The sequence below is a fragment of the Rhinatrema bivittatum genome, chromosome 4 (assembly GCF_901001135.1).
Source record: "Rhinatrema bivittatum chromosome 4, aRhiBiv1.1, whole genome shotgun sequence".
In the NCBI taxonomy this organism is placed as follows: domain Eukaryota; kingdom Metazoa; phylum Chordata; class Amphibia; order Gymnophiona; family Rhinatrematidae; genus Rhinatrema; species Rhinatrema bivittatum.
In genome coordinates this window covers 200831245-200852203 of record NC_042618.1, presented here as the reverse complement: position 1 = coordinate 200852203, position 20959 = coordinate 200831245, and the positions used below count along the sequence as shown (strand labels likewise).

General features: G+C 44.6%; 1 protein-coding gene across 1 annotated transcript in view; it reads right to left on the bottom strand.

The window, feature by feature from the left end:
* Positions 1–19225, bottom strand: part of LOC115090436 (high mobility group protein HMGI-C-like) — a 50943-nt gene extending 31718 nt beyond the window's left edge. The window contains exons 1-2 of the mRNA XM_029599533.1: positions 19039–19225; positions 4864–4905 (exon numbers count right to left, since the gene is read on the bottom strand). The gene's annotated coding sequence lies outside the window, so the exon portion shown is untranslated. The remainder of the gene's footprint in view (positions 1–4863; positions 4906–19038) is intronic.
* Between the last annotated feature and the right edge of the window lie 1734 nt (positions 19226–20959).

Below are 20959 nucleotides of genomic sequence, written 5' to 3'. Positions count from 1 at the left end.
ATCTTTTACTCTGGTAGCTATCTAGAGCTGTGGTTTAGGTGGCATATAAATGTTTTAAATAAATAAAATTACAAAAGTCAAGGGATAAGAGGCTATGTCCTATTGTGGATTGGTAATAGGTTAAAGGATAGGAAAGAGAGTAGGTCTAAATAAAGTTTTCCCAGTAGAGAGATGTAACTAGTAGAGTGCTCCTTGGATCTGTACTGGGCCAAGTGTTATTTAATATATTCATTAATGATATGATAAAGCAAGGCTTCCCAAACTGTGGGTTGGGACTCTAAATGGGGTCACACAACCTTCAACTGGGGTCACAAGGTCCTCAAGTGGCAGCACTCCCCAGGTCCCAGAAGCAGCAGCATTAGTAGTGGAAGTAAGCATGGAGTTTATGCACAATCATGCACTCACAGGCCAATCATTGGTCCCATCCTTGCATGAGTTTCTGTGGTAACAAGAAGCCTAGTGAGAGGAGAGATTGGGAGCCCTCCAGAACCTGTGAGCTTTCAGTGGCTTAAAGGCCCCAGGATTACTCATTATTAATTATGCTGCTTTCAGACAACTGTCAGGCTTGGGACCAGCCATGAAAGGAGTGAAGGGCTGAGTGTGCATGGGCTAGTGAAGATTGTCACAGCTTTTCTCTCCTCATTTACCATTGAACCTACCCAAGAGAAAAATGTTGCTCCTGTCATCAGCCTTCCCTCCCTTCCTACTAGTTGCCACCTACCTTCAACACAGGGCCCAAAGGAAAATGTTGTTGCTGGCCCTTGCCCCAGGCAATGCTTAGAGAAGAAGCTGTTTGAAGGGTGAAATCAGATGCAGGAGGGGGTTCAGAGTTGGATCAGCTGGAAAGGGATTGGCTATGGAAGGTGAGAGATGGTTAATGACAGAAGATCAACTTGGGGATATAAGAAAGGAGCCAAGGTGTGAGATGGGATTAGTTAGGAGGTTGTGAGAGAAGGGCTGGAGAGGAAGAGGTGAAGCGTTGGAGTAATAGGGGATGGGGAATGAGAGTGAAGGGAGGATGAGGTGAGAAGGAGGGGTTAACAGAGGATCATTTGGGATGAGAGAGGATCTACTGGGGGGATTTTGAAAGAGCTGAAGGGGTGAAAGAGAGGGGGTGAGCTGGGGAGGTGAGGAAGTAGGAGCCTGAGGATGTAAGGAGATCAGCTGGAGAGCTGGAGTTTAAGAGAAGAGGTCCTCTGGAAGGGGTAGATGTTGCGGTTTAGAGAGGAATTTGTGAGGGGGAGGGTGAGAGTGGAGTGATTTTTGGTGGGGTTCCACTTTCCTGCCAATTTTGTTTTGGTTGTCCTCTGGAGTCATATACATTTTCATATGCTATATTGGGGATACATTGTCTAAAGGTTTGGGAAGCCTTGGTAAAGGGAGCAGTGAATGAGGTGTGTAGATTACACAAAATTATTCAAAGTTAAAACATAAACCGATTATGAGGAATTGTAGGAGGACCATCGCCAACTAGGGAACTAGGCATTTAAATGGCACATGAAATTTAATGTGGGCAAGTTGAAAGTGATTCATATAGGGAAAAATAATTTCAACTACAGGGGGCCCATGGAAAAGTAGCCTGCCTGCGAGGCACTGGTATTGGAGGCGGGCTACTTTTCCATGGGTCTCCCTGTATATGTACATATTAATGCTGGATTCCACATTAGGCATTACCACTCCGGAAAAGAACCTTGGAGTCACTGTGCTCAGTGTGTGGCGGCAGACAGAGAAGCAAACAGAATGCTAGGAATTATTCTAAAAGAATGGAGAATAAAGCTAAGAATATCATATTGCCTCTTTATGGATCAATGGTGCAAGCACACCTTGAGTATTGTGTGCAGTTCTGGTTGTCCCATCTCAAAAAGGATTAGTAGAACTAGAAAAGGTACAGAGATGGCTCCCTTATGAAGGAGGGATAAATGGGTTAGGATCTTTGGCTTGGAGAACTGATGACTGAGAGAGGATATGACATAGTTTTGTTTGATTATTGCTATGGGGAAAAAATGCCTGCTTTTCTCTGGGTACTTTTTCCAGGCAAAACAATGTGCATAGTTTTGAAAATCCAAAATTAGATTTTTTAAATTTTAGCTCACATATTTTTCATTGTGAGTTACATTTAGGTGCAGTAAGTATTTTCCTGACCCCAGAGGACTTACAATACAATCCTAGAGGATACCTTTCAAAATTCTTCACAGTAGAGTGTATATGTGCATAAGTGGATGCATGGAGATTTACCCTGTGGTGGGAGCTGCATAGCTTTTTAAAATACCGCATGGCTCTACTCTGAAAGTATGTGCGTCTGTGTCAGTATGCACAAAGATTGTCAGGAAAATGAATACTTTACCTATTTGATGTTCCTGGTCTTGTTCTCCATCGGAACTCCTTCATTGCCTGTTCCAAGTCCTGATGTTCCAGATGTCCCGATGTTCCATGGTTCCGTTCCTGAAAGTCCTGATGTTCCATGTCTCGATGTTCAGATGTTCCATGTTCCTGATGTCCTGGTTCTGATGTCTCTGTCTTCTCCTCTGCAACCAGTCCCCAGATTCCTTGTGTCCACTTTTCCTGGCGTGCTTGCTTATATTTTACATCTGACAAAAAATACAATTTCTATGCATAATGTTAAGACCGCGGCCTTCGGTTGGTGTTGAGAGCATGGAGGCACAGTTGCTAGCTCATGGGAGAGCGTGAGCCCCTGGTCCACAGCATGACTCAGGGAGGAACCCCAAGGCACACCGTGGGAGGTGAGAGCATGCAAGCATGGGCAGAGCAAGAACAAAGCAGGACTGGAACCAAAGGAATGAACTTCAGATAAGGAACAAGGCAGGATCAGCCCTCTGCTGGACCTACACGCACCAGTGTGACCCAGCAATGCAATACTGGTCATGAGAGTAGCTCTTTCGGACCCACCACTTGGGAATGACAAGTGCGTGAGGCCAGACGGAGGCTGAGAGCAGGAATAGGACAAGACAGGAACTCAGGAACTAGGAAGACTTGGACGAAGACTCAGGTTACTCAGGTGACTCAGACGAAGACTCAGGTTACTCAGGAGACTCAGACGAAGACTTGGATACTCAGGAGACTCGGACAAGGATTCAGGTTACTCAGAAAGTCTCAGGCAAGGATTCAGGATACAGACGAAAGTACTGAGTGAGAACTGCATCGCAGCGCGCCCTACACAGCCACCCATTGCTGGTCGCAGACTCCAGGCGAGGAAGCGGAACTTGAGACTGGAACATGACAAAGATTCAGTAGAGGTCTGCACCAGGGCGCGCCCTACATAGCCTGCTGTGGCTGGTCGCAGACCACGCTGAAGCAGAGCAGGTTCTGGCAGAGTCTTAGGCATGGCCGGAAACAGGCGCAATGGCCTCCAAAGACCGGGACAGGTTTCAAGACTCAGGATTCTCAGAAGCAAGCCACTAAAAACAGAAGCCTCTTGAAGGCTTGCGCTGCAGACGAGAAGAAGGCCTATACCACGAAGCGCCCTACCAGCCCCCCATGGGCGGGTCACGGACTATCATAGTGGCATGCCAGGAAAAGTGGACACAAGGAATCTGGGGACTGGTTGCAGAGGAGAAGACAGAGACATCAGGACCAGGACATCAGGAACATGGAACATCTGAACATCGAGACATGGAACATCAGGACTTTCAGGAACGGAACCATGGAACATCGGGACATCTGGAACATCAGGGCTTGGAACAGGCAATGAAGGAGCTCCGATGGAGAACAAGACCAGGAACATCAGGACAAGGAGATCAGGAATACGGATCGAAGAGCCATCTAAACAAGTGAAGACCACGGAGGACCTTGACCCGAAAAGGAACACAGACAACTGTGGATTCTGGATCCGAAGGCCCTGAGGAACAAGAACTGAGCCCTTTTTTATAGGGCTGAACCAGGAAGTTGAAGAGAGACTGGCTTCCGGTGGGGCCGCGGGCCGCTCCGGTGCCTAGGAAGGGCCCAGGAAGAGAAGCAGCACCAAGGACAGCGGCGTCCTTGCCGCGTGATGAAGAGGCAGGCAGAGGTCCTGGCGGCGGTGCACAGGCTGCATTGGAGGCAGCGGCAGCTTCCTGGTGCCTGAAGGCATCCTGGCGGCATCTTCCCCCGCCGAAGGCAGAGTCAGCGGTGTCTGCAGCGGTGGCACTAGGCCGCGAAGAAGCAGATCCTGGCAGTGGCTATGCCACAAAGATGAAGGCAGTGCCGGCGGTAGCCTCAGCCACAAGAGGAACATCGGCAGCATCAGCAGGGCCGTGAAGGAGGCGTCAGTGGCACCCAGCTGAGCAGGCAAGGCCCTGAGGAGCGGCGACTCTGGACAGGAACAGTGCGGCAGTCCAGGCTGCGCCAAAGCAGAGTCCGGCAGCGTCAGTGCTGGAGGTAAGAGGCCTGCTCGCGGGATGAGCTCCACGAGCAGGATCGTAACACATAAAACCCTAATTTATACTTGGAAACAGATATAATTTTAAAATACGTGTGCATACATGAAATCACCAGTTTGCTTATACCTCTGCCAGGTCACCTCGCCCATCACCAGTTCACTGAGGTCTTCCTAGTATTTCACCCAGACCTCCCAGCCAAAAATAGCAGACAACATTCAAGCCTGCTGTCAGCTGTGTTAGTTAACCAGCAGGTGTAAGATTGCACAAATAAATTGTCTAACGTACTCACATAAATCTCTTATAAAACAGCAACTTCCATGTGTACTTCTTGGACCCGCCTTAGAATGCCCCAGACCACCCCTTTTTTTGCATGTGTAAATGTGTGCCAACGTTTTGAGGTTTATAAAATAGGATATACACAAGTACAGGCTATTTACAGGCATATATGCTCATTTTCTACACATAACCCCTTTGAAAATGTACTCACCACCCTGTGGTTCCAGACTTCAGCAGAGTCGCTTCCCTTTTTCTGTTAAAAACAAAGATGGTTTGTGTTGTGATCATTTACCTCTGTCTTTGATATAAGATTTTTCTTACTAACTAAAAAGTGATGTAGTACTGCCTGCTTCCAACCCACAATTTCAATCATATTGTCCTGCCGTATATTCTTGAATCTATGCCAGTGGCATAGATACAGGAGGGCCTGGGCATCTGCCTCCTCACTTTTGGCTCAGGCCCCTACCCCTAGCAGCCCCATCTGAGTCAACCCCTTAACGGTGCAGGAGGGAGAGGGCCTGGAGGCTTTGGAATCACTTCCAGTCCATGATCCCTTGTGCCTTTAAGGGGATAACTTGAAGGAGAAACACCACTATTCTTGGACTTGACTTAAAAATGTTTTAGGCTACCAACGCAGGTAATTATCTCCTCTCCTCTGAGCTCCTTGAGGAATGCCTGGGCTAGGTGAAAGGCAGGAAGCTTATTTGCGTAATTGCTCTTAAACAGCCTGAGAACTTAAGGCTTTATAAAGTAGCTGCATTAACCACAGAGGGAGAGTGATAAACAGCAGAGACAGGCCAGGGAGAGGGTGAAGAGACAGGAGATGCAGATTGTTGCCAGAAATTAAAAGGGTTTGGAAAACCACTACTTTGAAGACCTACATAGGATGGGTTGGGGGCTGGCTATAGTACCTACCCATGTTAATCTTGACCCCCCCCCCCTCAAAAAAATGATTCAGTTCTAGCTATGCCCCTAGTGTCTGCAAATATATACAACAAGCTGAAACAGGAGGGGATCTTTATGATGCACCTCCACGGTAGTTTCCATGCGTGACTGAAACATGTCCTGACACTGCCCTGATCATAGCCTGGTCAGGGATGACTAATACAAGACTGAATACAAGACATAGACAAGAGGTGAAAGACAAGTGAAGAGGGGAGATGAGGCAGACTGAGGACAGCCCCACTAGCTGGGATTTTTCAACCAATGTGAAATGACACTCATTTTCTGGAAAGCCAGCTTTCCCCTATATAGTGTAAAACCAATCTGGATTCAGCAGTGTTACCCACAGCTGCCTGTGCCCTGCTTGGAAGGAGTGCTAAACCCAAGCATCCCGGATCTCCCATTTTCTTCCTTGGCTGCTTCTGTCACTACTTCCTCTCAGGCAAGACGCCCAGGCAACTCAGGAGACTCTTTCCAGCCAAGGGTCTGGAGATGGGCCTCCTTGAGCACCCTCAGCACTGACAGAGGCCAGCACAGAAACAGCAGCTCCTCTTCCCTCCGCTAGTGTTTCTTGACAAAAGTGTATAAAGGAGCAGGAGGGGCACAGATTAGGAGTGGGGGGAGGGGAGAAAGCCAAAGCGCTATGTCTGCACGTTGCAGTGACCCACCCCTGCCTTTTCTGCATGCAGCACTGGTGTGCACTTTTCGGTGATTTTACTGTGCATATTGCCAGGGTCATAGCAAGTGATTTTGGAGCGCAGGACAAGCTATCAGTTTGATGGTCTCCATCATCCCTGTGGACTACAAGGTAAAGTTAAATAACCTGCAGACAGCTTCAGGCAGGAGCACGGAATAAGACAGAGGCATAGCCTCAGTCCTTTCACTCTTTAACCCCCACATCAGAGATCGCCCCACACTACTGGAGAGACCTTCGGCCCATGACTGAAATTAAATAACTCAGAGATCAAATGCCTGCTGTGAGCTGATCATAATTTTATTCTGTATCCCAGAAGGTCGAGGAAAGAACCTAAATCTGTTAGATAAGTCCTGCAAATTATTTAGATTTAGATTTTTTTTTTTTAATATTCCGCTTTTTTTTGCACTTTTTTCATCACTTCAAAACTGGGCTCTACAGGTGACTAGAAAAGATAAAGACTATGATTTTCCAGAGAAAGCAAAACTATCTCAAACACAAATTCAATTTTTCCTAAATATCCAAGAAATAAAGCATACCCAACACTATGCATACCTTGATCTGACACTTATTTATTTATTTAAAAATATTTCTATACCATCTTTCACAAACTATGTTTCACCAAGCATCTGAGAGCTTTAAACTGGCTATAAAGACAGTACAAGAAAAGTCTTACAGGCTTTTGATGCAAAACAGAAATCTCTTACACCTCTAGTTTTGTAAACATATAAACTCTGTATCCATGGAAACTCACCCAACAAATGGTGTAGAGCAGAAGCAGGATGCTTCCTTTTACTATTTTATTTTTATTTTTTTTTATTTAACAGCTTTTCTATACCGATATTAGTAGGCACATCATATCGGTTTACATCAAACAATAGATGGAAAATACAATGAACGGGGAGGGGGGAGAGGGACAACATAATGCAACATGGTGCAATGGCGGTGCTGCAAATAGAGGAGGCTATAGAGGTGAGCCTGAGAAGATGAATTGGAGAGGTAACATATTAACGTAATAACTTAGAGGGCATGAAGTTGAAAAGGAGAACTGGAGAGGTAACATATTAACGTAAAAACTTAGAGGGCATGAAGTATGCAGTAGGGGGATGAAGTACCTGGATCTAGTCTGGATATGCCTGGTGGAAAAGCCAGGTCTTTAGCATTTTCTTGAATTTGAAGGGGCAGAGCTCAAGGCGGAGGTTTGTAGGTAGAGCATTCCAATGTGTGGGGCCAGCAATTGATAGGGCGCGATCCCTTGTTGAGGTGAGGCGAGCATTCTTGAGGGATGGGATATGCAGGGTATCTTTAAGGTTTGCTCTGGTTGGGCGGGAGGAGTGTGTGATTCGGAAAGGTTCATTGAGCCAGGTGGAGTTGTTTTTGTAGATGGATTTGTGAATAATGGTTAGGGTCTTAAATAGGATGCGTGATGTATAGGGAGCCAGTGGAGGTCTTTGAGGAGGGGGGTTTTGTGGTCGGATTTGCATGCATTTATGATGGTTCTAGCGGTGGCGTTCTGTAGCATTTGGAGTGGTTTGATTGTGGAGTAAGGAAGGCCTAGGTACAAGGAATTGCAGTAGTCCAGTTCGGACGAAAGGGTTGCTTGAATGACTGTTCTGAGAGTGTATGTATGGAGTAAAGGTTTGAGTTTTTTTATAACATTGAGCTTATAGAAGCCTTCTTGTAGGAAAGAATTGATGTGTTTTTTTAGGTTTAAGTGTTGGTCAATTAGAACACCAAGGTTTCGTACTGGGGGCTGAGAGGCAAAGGAGCTGGAAGCTGGGTCATTCGCTGGGGAGAGCTTGAGTGTTTGGTGGTTGTGGATGAGGAGCAGTTCTGTCTTTGAGGAGTTGAGGGCAAGGTGGAGGTTAGTGAGTAGTGAATTAATGGAAAGGAGGCATTTCTCCCAGAATTTTAGTGTTATGGAGATAGATTCTTGTATTGGTATGATGATTTGTACATCATCAGCGTAGATGTAGAATTTGAGGCCGAGTTCAGATAGTAGCTGGCAGAGGGGCAGGAGATATATATTAAATTGGGTGGAGGAGAGGGAGGAGCCTTGGGGGACTCCTTGGGTGAGGCCGAAGTGTGTGGATTCTGAGTTGCCTAGTTTTACAGAGAATTGTCTGTTAGTCAGGTAGGATTTGAACCAAATATACATAGAATATACTCAATATACATAGAAACATAGAAATGATGGCAGAAATGGTCCATCCAGTCTGCCCAGCAAGTTTATGGTAGCATCTGCTGCGCCATACAAATCACCCTCTTACTTAGTTTCCCAAACCGTCAAAGTCAGGGCCCTTGTTACTGTTGTTAGTTGCTGTCTGAAACCAATTGCCGTTGAAGCAGAGAGCAATGTTGGAGTTGCATCCAAAGTATCAGGTAAGTTGGTTAAGGGTAGTGACCGCCACACCAACAAGTTACCCCCATGCTTATTTGTTTTCCCAGACCGTATAATTCAATGTCCTTATTCCCCTTTTCCTCTTTTCCCCCTGCTGTAAAAGCAGAGAGCAATAATGGAGTTGCATCAACAGTATGAAGGCTTCTTGGTTAATGACCAAATTTTAAATCCCCTGCGTGCATTAGAAACGAGGGTTATATGAGTGGCCAGGCCCCTTTGAAAATGCACATGGTGAGCGCAAGGCCCGGCCATGCGCGTAACCCCTGTTAAGCGCAGAATTGCAGGGCCTCTTTGAAGGGACGGGCTTGGGGCATGTTCTGGGTGGGGAGGGGCGGGTCAGGGGATGGGTCAGGACAGCACCATTCCTCGCTGTCCCAGAGCCTCAGATGCCAGTAACTTCCTTCAGGTTGGGCTCTGAAGTAAGTTAAAAACTAGGAAAAAAATAAAAAGGTAACATTTAGGGGTTAGGGGGGAGAGGGGAAGGGGAAGAAACTGGGAAGGCAGGGATGTGTCGCTGCATGAAATTTGCATATGTGTACCCCCCTTGTGTGAACTGTCCGCACGCGGATTACAAAATCTGGCGCGCATGTGCACGCGGCCCAACGATTTAAAACATGTGCACGCCGGCACACGCATGTTATACAATTGGCGCATCCATGGACGCGCGTGTTCTTCTTTAAAAATCTACCACTAAGGGTAGTAACCGCCATACCAGCAAGTTACCTCCATGCACTCTTTCCTTCATTTCCATCCTCTAGCTTTTAGGGATTCACAGTGTTTATCCCACGACCCTTTGAAATCTTTCACCGTTTTTGTCTTCACCGCCTCCTCCGGAAGGGCATTCCAGGCATCCACCACCCTTTCCGTGAAGAAATATTTCTTGACGTTGTTTCTGAGTCGTCCTCCCTGGAGATTCATTACCTGACCCCTAGTTCTACTGATTTCTTTTCAACGGAAAAGGTTTCTCGTTTGTGCCTCATATCTCCCCTGCACCTCCTCTCCTCCAGGGTATACATATTTAGGTCCCTGAACCTCTCCTCATAAGTCATTGGATGGAGACCCCCCACCACCACCATTTTTGTGGCCCTTCTCTGGACTGCCTCCATCCTGTCTCTGTCCCTTCTGAGATTCAAACAAGAATATGCAAATTCTGGTGTCACCTCAGTAGCAGTGTCACAAACTCCCTCCATTACCAGGCGTGTAGTAAAGTACTACAAAGCCCTGCAAAAAAGGCCCTCCAAACCTATAGAACAAGGACAAACCAGCACTAACTGCAAGGCCTCTAACAGCAATAAGACTACCTATAAAAAGACAACACAGCAAACATTTCAACAGATGTTAGAACACCAATACGTCCCCCATTGGAAAGACAAAAGAAGCTAGACTGTTACAGGTCCTTACATAGAAACTGCATGCTAGCAAATACCACATATGGAAAACCGAATACAGAATAAAGGGCCACAGATTAGAAATTAGAAACCTGCAGACAAAACTGAAGCGGAAACCTTGAGAAGCCAGGCTTTGCATGCAGTGCAACACTGAAAAGAGAGAAACAAGAATGCATTTTCCCTCCCAAATCGAGTAAACTACAAAGATATAAGAGATGCACATTCCCACAGCAGACATATTCCAATCAATAAATTGCAAATATTTTTTTTTATTCTTGTCTTGACATTTTACTTTTTTTTAATTGCATTGGTCTCAGTCTCTTTTTTTCTGCATTTTGTTGTTGGTGTTTTCACAATTCCTATTCTTGGGTCTTCTTTCTATTTTCCACTTCTTTTTTCATCTCCTGTCTTCTTTACTTCCTTACCTATATGATTCGATCTTTCTCTTTCATCTTCTCTCCATTTCTCTCTGCTCTGCCTCTTTATCTACTCATTGCTTGATTTCACTCCTCTTTCTTCCCCTCTCTCACCATCTAGTTCTCTCTGTTCCAACTATTCACCTCCCCAAGTCTACCCTCCATTATCCCCTTTCAGTCCTCCATCTTCCCCTCCCTGAGTTGCTGCCCTCACCAGTCTCCAACTCTCTGGTTCCCTTGTTCTTCACCTCAACCACCTCCTCCTTTCTGATTCTCTTATTCACCCATCATCCCCACACTGATCTCTGTCTCTCTCCAACCATCTCCTCTTACTTCTCCCAACCAGTTCCTTTTTCTTCTACCCCTTGCAAACATTGCCTTTCAAGCTCTCCCATCCCCTCTAGCCACTCTGTCACGCTCTCCCACTCCACATTACCATCTCTTTAGCCTCTCTATCTTTTTGCATGTTTTACTGTCTTGCATACTCTTCTGTGTCCTCCATCCCACCTCTGTTTTTTTGTAATTGAAATGTTTGTTTAGTTTTAAAGATCATAGTGTAACATATTTTTTTTTATTTTTGAAGAATGTAGCTGTATCAGTTTGCTATCTAAAAAAGGAAGAAATTACAGTCAACTGAAGCCCCAAAAAGGGTCAAGACTCACCAATAATTTTTTGGAAGTTGTATCCATCACTTTTGGTAAGTTTACAGTAGATAGGACTGGCTGTTCCTCATAGTGTAAGTGAACATCCATCCATCCATCTATACATATAGACTGATGAGAACAAGATCTTTATCGCTGAACCTTCACTTCATCCTTATTCTTGATTTTTTTTACCCGGCAGTTTCTGCCTTCTCCAATGGGCCTCTAGCCAGGGCTGGGATTTGGTGCCATGAGCCTTCATTCTCAACCACTTGGGGATGCTTCCTCTATTTTATAACTCTCCCCAAGATACTAAGCCCACTGATTGCAGTGATGGTCCTGGGCCCGGGGCCATTCAGCATGACTCCATCAGGATCCCCCAAATCATGGGGCTTGAATCTGGCCACTAGATTTCACCCTGCTCCTCAAGACATTATTAATTGTGGGGATTTTTTTTTTTTTGTTTGCTTGTTTTGGGCATAGTCCCTCCTTTTTCTCCTACTTCAAGGAACCAGTGCTGGGATTGTAGTGTCATTCTCAAGTATCGAGGGATTTGTCTCTATTTTATTAGACCCAGCCTATAGCCCATTAAGCCCAATATACATGGTAGTGGTCTGGGGGATGGTACTGAGGGAGTTGGGGGGCTGTAGGGTGAGCAGGGTATCAGTAAGTAAAAAAAAAAAAGTCAGCCTCAACATTACAGGTTATGAATTCATGAAAACTGTGACTAATACCTACCTTTTGCTAGTAATAATCATTAAGTAGTTTAACTAAGTTAGCTGCATAATACTCTCTACCATCTACAGTTCAGTTTCTTCCCCTAGGAATCTGTAAATGCATTTCAAACTGGTTTTAAGTTGTAAAGTGATCTTCTTTCAGTATATGTATGAATGCATTTTAGAGATCACAAGGAGCTCATTCTCCAACAGTGCAAGAGGCCTTGGAGCACCTCCATCTTTACATAACATGATGTCATATAATGCATAGAAATGTAAGAAAAAGGGGCAGACTATGGCAGATGCTTGACCTTCAAAGCGACTTGGTTTTGTAATATTTTTATACACTGAGGAGAGGAGTTCTGGGTGGGTAGAGTTGTGACTTTTTGATTTAAAAAGGATGCACATAAATTTACCCCACACAAGTTATACCCTGCTCAAAAGCTGTTATAAAATTACCCTCCTTATGTGGAAGAATGCATTTGTAGACCAAGAATAGGCAGATGCAATATATCTGAACAGAGCAATTCAACTAACTTTAACTGGGAAAAAAGATCCGGGTCTATGCCAAACTTTAAGCTAATAAAGGGGACATGGCAGTTTATGAATGGTGAAAGATGATCCAAACCGAGGCTGTTAGAAACAAGATGTTGTACCCAGAAGTAAAGGAGCCTTCTTTCCGGGACACAGATGTGTGGTGCGCGCATGTTATAAAATTTGTTGGCCGCTCATACATGTGCGCTGGATTTTATTATCCGCACACACAAATTTTTCGCACGGCGACGCAATCGGGCCTTCCTCAGTTCCCTCCCAGTCCGCTCCAATTAAGGTCTGCGGACTGGAATGGAACTTCCCTAACCCCCTTCCTTCCCCTTCCCTTCTCCTCCCCACTCCCTAAAGCTTAACCTACCTTGCATGAATTTTTTAATTTTATTACTTGCTGCTCCTCGGAAGCAGAAGTAATTTACGTGCGCTGACCAGCTGCTTGCCTCTGTCCTGCCTCGCCCCTCCCTGCCCAGAACATGCCCTGCGGCCCGCCCCTTTCTCAGGGCCCAGCACTTGTGCACGTATCGCCACTTACACGCGTGGCCGGGTCTTTTTGAAAATGCGAGCGGCGCACACAGGGCCCAGCCACGTGTGTAAGTGGCGTTTTTTACGTGCATGGAAGATTGAAAATTCGGCCGAAAATGTGTACATCTGATTATAAAAAAAGCACCCTGGTCAGAATACTTAAGTCCCACTGATGTGTCCTGACAACATGGTGTGGATATTCAAATACAAAAATAAAATTCAAATACTAAAGTATCATAGAATAAACTTGCAAATCAATTTTAAGCCTTCTTTTCCTTGGGAAAGTAGGCTAGAAAAAAGTATTTAGCAGGGGATTTAATTACATTATACAAATGTAACAATGGACCCTACAGAGATCTTTCAGGTGAAATAGATTTCAGCATTTTCATAGGAAGGGATTGGTTACTTGGAGAATATTAATGTTCTGGAACACTTTACCAGCAGATGTAGTTATGGCTTCAACACCAAATTGATTCAAATGTAAATTGGGCGAGTTTTAAGAGGGACAAGATATTGGTAGATATGAGGATACAGCTACAAACTAAGGACAAGCGCTAATCTAAACATTCTGGGAAATAATTTTTTTCACTGCTGCAGAATTGGTTACAGATACCCAGTGACATTTTTCCACTTTCCCCTGGATTGTCATATAGAGAGAGGTGTTACGCAGTCAGAAAATGTAATTTGGACCCGATGGATCTCTGGTTTTCTTTCAACCTAACCAACTAGGTTTACCATGTAACCATGTAATGCTGCTGCAAGCAAATGCTGGTTCAACCCTGGAAATATCTCCCTTCAAAGGATGACTCACACTTTATGAAACCTGAGCTATCCCTTCCATTTCACCAGTCTCATTCCTATTGCTGCCACTCTCAGTCTGTGACCTTGAGAGAGTTACTTAACCTCCCAGTGTTCAACCTCTCTCACTGCTTTGTTTAATCTTACTTCATTCTTCATGGGTACGCTTTGTTGCTCAGGGATCTAACTTTTCAGTCTTCCCTTAAAGTAAATGAGATTGGTGATGATGATGACGACAGCAGAATAAATTTTTTTTTTTTTTTTTTTGCCCTGACAATTTCCTCCTGCTCCTTTTAGGCTTTCGGCTCAATCAGAACTGGCCTCCACTGGACTATATGCCTTCATTTGCAATTTTCTGGGGATTCTCCCTGTATTTAATATCCCATCCCGCCTCACTTACACATGAAATTTTAAACATTTATGTGTGTAAAACTGTGCATATATGCCTGTAAATAGCTTCTACTCGCGCTTCCCATACTTTATAAAATTAGAAAATATGTGTGGATATTCACTTTCACATGCACATAAATGTGCGTAAAAAAAGGCTATTCCAGGGTGGAGCCAACGCTTATGTGGGAACATTTGCCAACTTGCTCACACATTTTCACCATCTGCTAATTATCTGGCAGAAGTGATATTAAATGTGTTTGTTCTCTACAACTGGCCAGGTGGGAGGCCAGGATGAACTGGGAAAAGTTCTGGTTAAAGAACCAGGAAGGTCTTTATGATCTGGAGAAGGACTGGGTGATCTGGTAGACTAATTGTTAAAACTGGTAACTTCCTTGATGCACGCATGTTTTAAAATCGGCCAGTATTTAAATCCTGATATACCTACTTTACTTTCATACATAAAATATATGCGGGGTATATTTTTAAAATAGATAGGAAAAATATATGTGTTCAGTGCATTAAAATACTTGCTTACAATGCATTTCTTGTATTTGCATGTAAGCCTACCTACTCGCATATGCATATTTTATAAAACACACGTATGTGAAATGCATGGGTTCTAAAATTCTATGGTAAACGACGTGCAGCCACATACGTGCATATATGCTGCCACATGCATTTATTTGAAAGTTGTTCTCTTAGCCTAGTCATTAAAGTGAAAACGCTCATCTGAAGGCCACATTCCAGGGCTCCTTCTGGAACCATTCAAATATAGGCCATAAATCCAACCACTAGGTGTCACTATTACGCGATTACTGGGACTCCCAAGCCCCAGTTGGCTCAGGGAACAGAAACATTGCCTGGAAATCAAACGCAGGTCCTCTGAATGGCAGGGCAAAGTACCGCCACTGAGCCACTAGTCTGGCCTTGCATATTTTCATTTTAACACTGAACTCTTGCACTATAAGCACTGAGCAAACTGCTGTGCGGCTGATGACCTCAGAGCTTGAACTCCTGCACTGGTTTTCATACATTCAGTCAATGTCATTTCCAGCGCTGGTACCCTTTGTCGTTCATAATCTCATGATAGGGCACATATGATACATAAGCCATTTCTAATTATTTTGGTACAACTCTTATTTATGGCAAAATAAGTAAATGTGAGAATAGGTTTTAGGGATGTGCAATCGTTTTTTGACGATTAGGAAATTCGTACGATATTTCCTAAATCGTCATGGATTGGGAAACCGATAAAACGATTGCACTTTCCCCGAATTTTCGTAAAAAATCATTTTTCGGCTTACTGCTCGCTAACAAAAACCTGTTAGTTTTTGTTACTTTCTGTTAGTTTTTGTTAGCGCGCACTAATGGGAGTTTGCGTGCACTAATGGGAGTTAGCGTGCACAAAGCCGAAAAACAATTTTTCATGAAAAAAAAATGCCGATCCGCGGGAATACGAGATTTTCCTGCGGCCACCCAAACCCGAAAATGGAAATGATTGGGCATCCGATGCACATCTCTAGCAGGTTTTGCTTTGAGGAAGACTGGGTTTAGTGCTGCAGTATTACTATGACGACATTGTCAGTTAAGAGCAGATGGTATGGGGAACCCAGGCTCAGGCTGCTGCTCTGTAAGAGCTGGTGGCTTGGGAAGTATCACAGAGGTGCAGCTATTAAGTCCAGAAGGGTAGAGCATAGGTGGGCAGAGGGCAAATCCATGTAGACCGAGAGAAACTCTTGTTGACTTCAGTGCAGTATTCATAGTTCACCTGCGAGGTGGCTACCATCCCCAGCTGGACGACTGAGGGGGCTCTAGCTGTGACTAGGTGAGGTCTGGGCTAGATTTGAAAACTATCAGAGGGAAAGGGAAGGGTGAGAAAGTTTAAAATTAAAAAAAATAGTTAAAAGGATTCAGCAACTATATTAGAGGTAGCCCTTGCAACTATATTAGGGGCAGCCCTGCACTGTGCCATCTGGTGTGGAGTATCCAGGTTTGGATCCCTCATCCATCAGGGTTGATGGGGCCCAAGTGTGCTGTGGAAGTGGTACGGTCAGGCCCTGGTAAGGAGGGAAGATAGCTGCCATTAGTGTGGTAGCTCCTGATGACTAATGAGCAGTGCTGAATGTGTGCCTTGAATAGGGTTGCCAACTGGCTCCAGATTTTCAGAACAGGTTGATCCAGTCCTGGTTTTACTCCCCCTGCATGCAGGTACTTATAGTCTTATTTTTGTTAGGGAATGCAAAAGGGAAATCAGAATAAATCTCAGCATGCAATGGGGTAAAATCAGGACTGGATCAACCTGTCCTGAAAATGTGGAGCCAGTTGACAACTCTAGTCCTGAAGAAGGAAGTCCTCAGGCCAGTGAGAGTCCCTGAGCCACCCAGGCATATCATCATTGGATCACTGAGGAGGGGAAGGGGGGAAGAGAGACTGCTGGAGAGGAAAAGGTTAAACCTCTTCCCCCCATGTACTGTATGTTGAGATGATTTGCCAGGCATATTTTAAGCAAGATTTTATTCAAATGCTCTCCTGTTCATTATCTTTCAGAACTATCTTGACATCTGATACCCTTTGTTTTTTTCCTGTTAAAAAAGGGGGGGACAGTCATCCAAGTCTTTCATTCCTGCTCAGGGCCAGCGTGTCCCAATAGGCAAACTAGGTGGTCCCCTAGGGCTCCAGCCATTGGGGGGGGGGGGGGGGGTGGCAAAGAGCAGCCATATGGGGGCCGTGAATGGCCAAGAGAAGTAGAGACTCAGAGGGCCATGAGCAATGCCTATCCTGCTCGCAGCCGAGAGAAGCAGCCATGGTGGGTCACGAGTGGTGCCTGTGTGTGTGTGTGAATGTGAGAGGGATTGTGTGTGTATGGGAGAGCAATGGTGTTAGTGAGAGAGAGGGAGGGAGCCTTGGTAAAGGTGTGTGTGTGTGTGTGTGAATGAGACAAAGAACCTAAGTGTGTGTAAGAGAGGGGGCCTGTCTGAGTGAATGAGGTTAGATCTAGAGCCTGGACTGGGGGGGGGGGGGGGGGAAGGGTGGAGTGGGCACAAGGAATAAGGTTCGCCTAGGGCATCTAATAATCCTGTACGGGCTCTGTGCATGCTCTCTCCTCAGCCGTTACTACTCTGCCGCTTTATACTGCTGAAAAAGTCTAAAGGTTAGCAGCTGAGCTGGGCACTCTTGCCATGCAAGTTCTGTTTAAGTAACCTTTTCTGTATGCAGACTGAAAAGATCCTCAGAAGCATCAGCGGTAATGTTGGGAGCACCTAATGTCACATGGGATTTCCCAGCCGTAGGAAGAGATAAAGCAGAAAACGCTGAAGAGAGGCACAGGCTGACAAAAGGCACGGACACTAAAAAAAAAGAAATTAATTTAACAAAGGCACCATAAGTCCACTTAGAACTGCAGACAGCTCTAGATTTGTCAATAGGCAAACAGTAATTCTGTGCCTAGGTTGGCAAAAATTTAGATGCAGCAGGCTGGCTGAAGATTTGCTGCTTTCCAGCTCTGCTGAATCAGATTCAGCATATAACAGCCCCCTGCTACCCTGTAACAACCCCTTATGGGGGGGTTGGGGGTGTGATAACTCCAACAATGCCTAGAGGTGGCAAAGAAAATCCCGAATCCATCACTAAATGCAGCCAACTCCTTATCGAGGGAAAGGATCCCTCTTGTTCTGAAAGATATAAGTATCATTTCCTATTCTGATTCTCCTTCCTAAAAATCCTCTGAACCAATTATGCATATGTGTGTGTGTATGTGTGTGTGTGACCTAATCTAAGGGCTTCTGATTCCTGCTCTACTGAATTTCTTTAAAGTTCCTATTATTTGGTATCACATACCCATACACCTGTCTGTTCTGCTTAAAACATCCAACTCGCATTTCCTTTCACCAAAAAGCAAATAAAAAGACCTCCTGTCCTCTCATACATTCCAGTGTCAACCCCCCCACCGCAATAGCTGTGCCCACCTTCAGCACATAAGTCTACATCACTTTTGAACCGATGTGGCAATCAATGAGCATCCATCCAACTTCGGAAAAGCCCGCCAGTCAACAAACCCCAGCAGCAGCCGGCAACTCCTTGCTGTCAAGGATGATTGTCTTCCATGATTTCCAAGCATCAGCAGATCACTGGCATAAGTCAGCCCAAAGTACACAGCCCCAGGTCAGAACTACTGCAACTCTAACGAAGCAAACATGAGTCAAAGAGTAGTAGTACACACACACAGTTCTGGTCCCAGCCTAGAAGCAGAAGCAACCCAGCTTCGAAGGCTCACACGTCTCACTGAGTTTTAGATCAGAATGCAGCAAGTAATCATAGCAATTAACTTCAGATCAAAGAAAGGCAGGAAGCAACAATGATCAGTAGAAAATGACCAGGGGGGCTCTGCTCGAGGAGCTAAAGGAGACCCTTTCAGTTCACGTCTTGCCAAGAATTTCTGTTGCTGCTCTAGATTTTAAAGGTGCTACTATAGTACACACCAGCAAGAAAACCTCTCAGGTATTCCCTCATGCCAGAAGCCTCTGGTATTTCTTAAAACTGCCGATGGGCTAAGGCAGTGCTGCTGCATACACCTGCTCTCCTCAGAGGGACTCCTATCTCGTCTTTCCCAGAGTGGAGAAAGCAGATAGTGGCACCTGCCCCTGCTCCTAGCGCTGTCTCCAGTCATTCCTGTACTAGAAGGATGCATGTATGCCCTTTCCAACACTTTGCTCAGTGGAAGAGTCGGAAAGGCTGCCAGGGTCACTGCAGCAGCTGCTTTTTGAGGCATATTCAATGTTAGCGCTAAGTAGAAGAAGAAAATGCATTCTTTATGGGATCAGACATGGGAGAGATGATGTTCCCGTGTGCTCCTGGTCGGGCTGCTCACTCTAGCTCTATACATTATAGTTGAAAACCAAGTTAGAAAGTTCATGAAAGGTGATGGATTACCTTGCAGGAGGCAGCAGATGTTGATTTGGAGGTCCAGAAGTCCCAGACGTATGTGTGGAGGAAAAGGGTGAATGAAAGAGAGAGAGAGAGGCGGGAGGGGTGGAGCGGCTGGTCTGTCCCCGGACCGATTCCGTGCAGGCTTAAGCGCAGAGAATCATTTCAGGAGCCTGCAGAGGGGAGCTCGGAGTTCCCGCAGCTCCCCGCCAGTGATAACGAAAGAGCGCTCGTGCTGCGTGCGTGAGCCAGCGCTCCCCTGTCACAGCAGCCCCATGCATGCATTGCTGACTACGGTAAACGAAACTCGACGCTTTCGTTCGGCTGAGCATGCACACGCTTACGAGAAAGTCACCCCTGCAACTCCAAGTGCCATTCGTCTGCGAAGAAAAAAAAAAAAAAAGCCAAGAAATTGTGAGAAGTAGAAAAAGTGAAATGAGTGCTTTTGGAAAGAGAAACGAGGCATTTAAATGTATAGATTTGGCTTTTTTTTTTTTTTTTTTTTTAACCTAGTTCTTATTTCTAAGCCGGGAAATGATTACCCTCAAATTATGTTAACGTTGGCTACTGCGAATCATATATGAAAGTAGGCTATTCAGAGATTGTGCTGTATGATATTATATTCATATGTATGAGTATATCTATTATTTATAGCTATCTGTCATATATTTAGAGAGAGAAAGGCACATTAGGTCTATACTAGAACTTGTGATCTGAAAATAGTGATTGATTGCACTATGGTGGTGGTAGGGGGAAGAATTTTCAAAATCATTTGTGCACATAAAACACAGGTTTATACACTTAAACGGTTTGGGGCAGAATTGTATGTTTGTGTGTTATGCACATAAAAGTATGTTTAACCCGATTTTATGCAAACTTTTTTTTATATTCAAATAATTTTTATTAATAAAAAGATAACAATTCTCTGAGTGCATGGACACTGATGCAACCCAAGCAATGAAGAGATTATCACTTTTCAAAACTGATTTTAAAAGTATGCACCTAAATTAATTTGCACAAGTTATGCATTGGCAATGGCAGATGACTTAGTCAGCAGTCTGGTTGGGTCAAAGGGCTATCCTAAAGTTAGCTGGCTGTAGTTAAGATAAGTTTATCCAGATAACTTTGCTATCCAGACTGTGAATCAGGCACAGTCTGGATAGCAAAGTTAGCCTGATAAAGTTATCTTAACTACAGCCGGTTAACTTTAGGATAGCCTGTTGACCCAACCAGACTGCTGACTAAGTCATCTGCCAATGCATAACTTGTGCAAATTAATTTAGGTGCATACTTTTAAAATCAGAAGTATGAGTCAATCCTAGCTGCCCCTAATTTTTGTGCACATAAAAGTATGGATGCTGTTTGTTGTATGTGCTGTTTAGAAAAGTGATAATCTCTTCATTGCTTGGGGTGCATCAGTGTCCATGCACTCAGAGAATTGTTATCTTTTTATTAATAAAAAATATTTGAATATAAAAAAAGTTTGCATAAAATCGGGTTAAACATACTTTTATGTGCAGCTGCACTATTGAATAATAGCCAGCTATCTTAAAATTAACTACAGCCAGCTAACCTTAGGACAGCTCTTTGGCCCAATCAGACAGCAGGTTAAGTCATCTGGTTAACTCTTAATATCAGAGTTAGCTGGATACCATAATCTGGCTAACTTATCTCCTCCCAGTTATGCTCTTGGAACACCCCTAACTTATCTGGCTAAATTCTAGCCTTCTAACTTATTAGTCAACTATCTACTTAAATATTCATTTAGCTGGCTAATTTCTGAGTTAGCTGGCTAAATACTTTTGAATATGGACCTCAAGAATTTCTAATTGGCCCCGACTGGGTATTATTGCTTGAAGTCTGGGCTTTCAAACTTTCTACAGTGCATTGTGGGGTGGATTTTAAAAGGGTTACGTGCGTATATTAC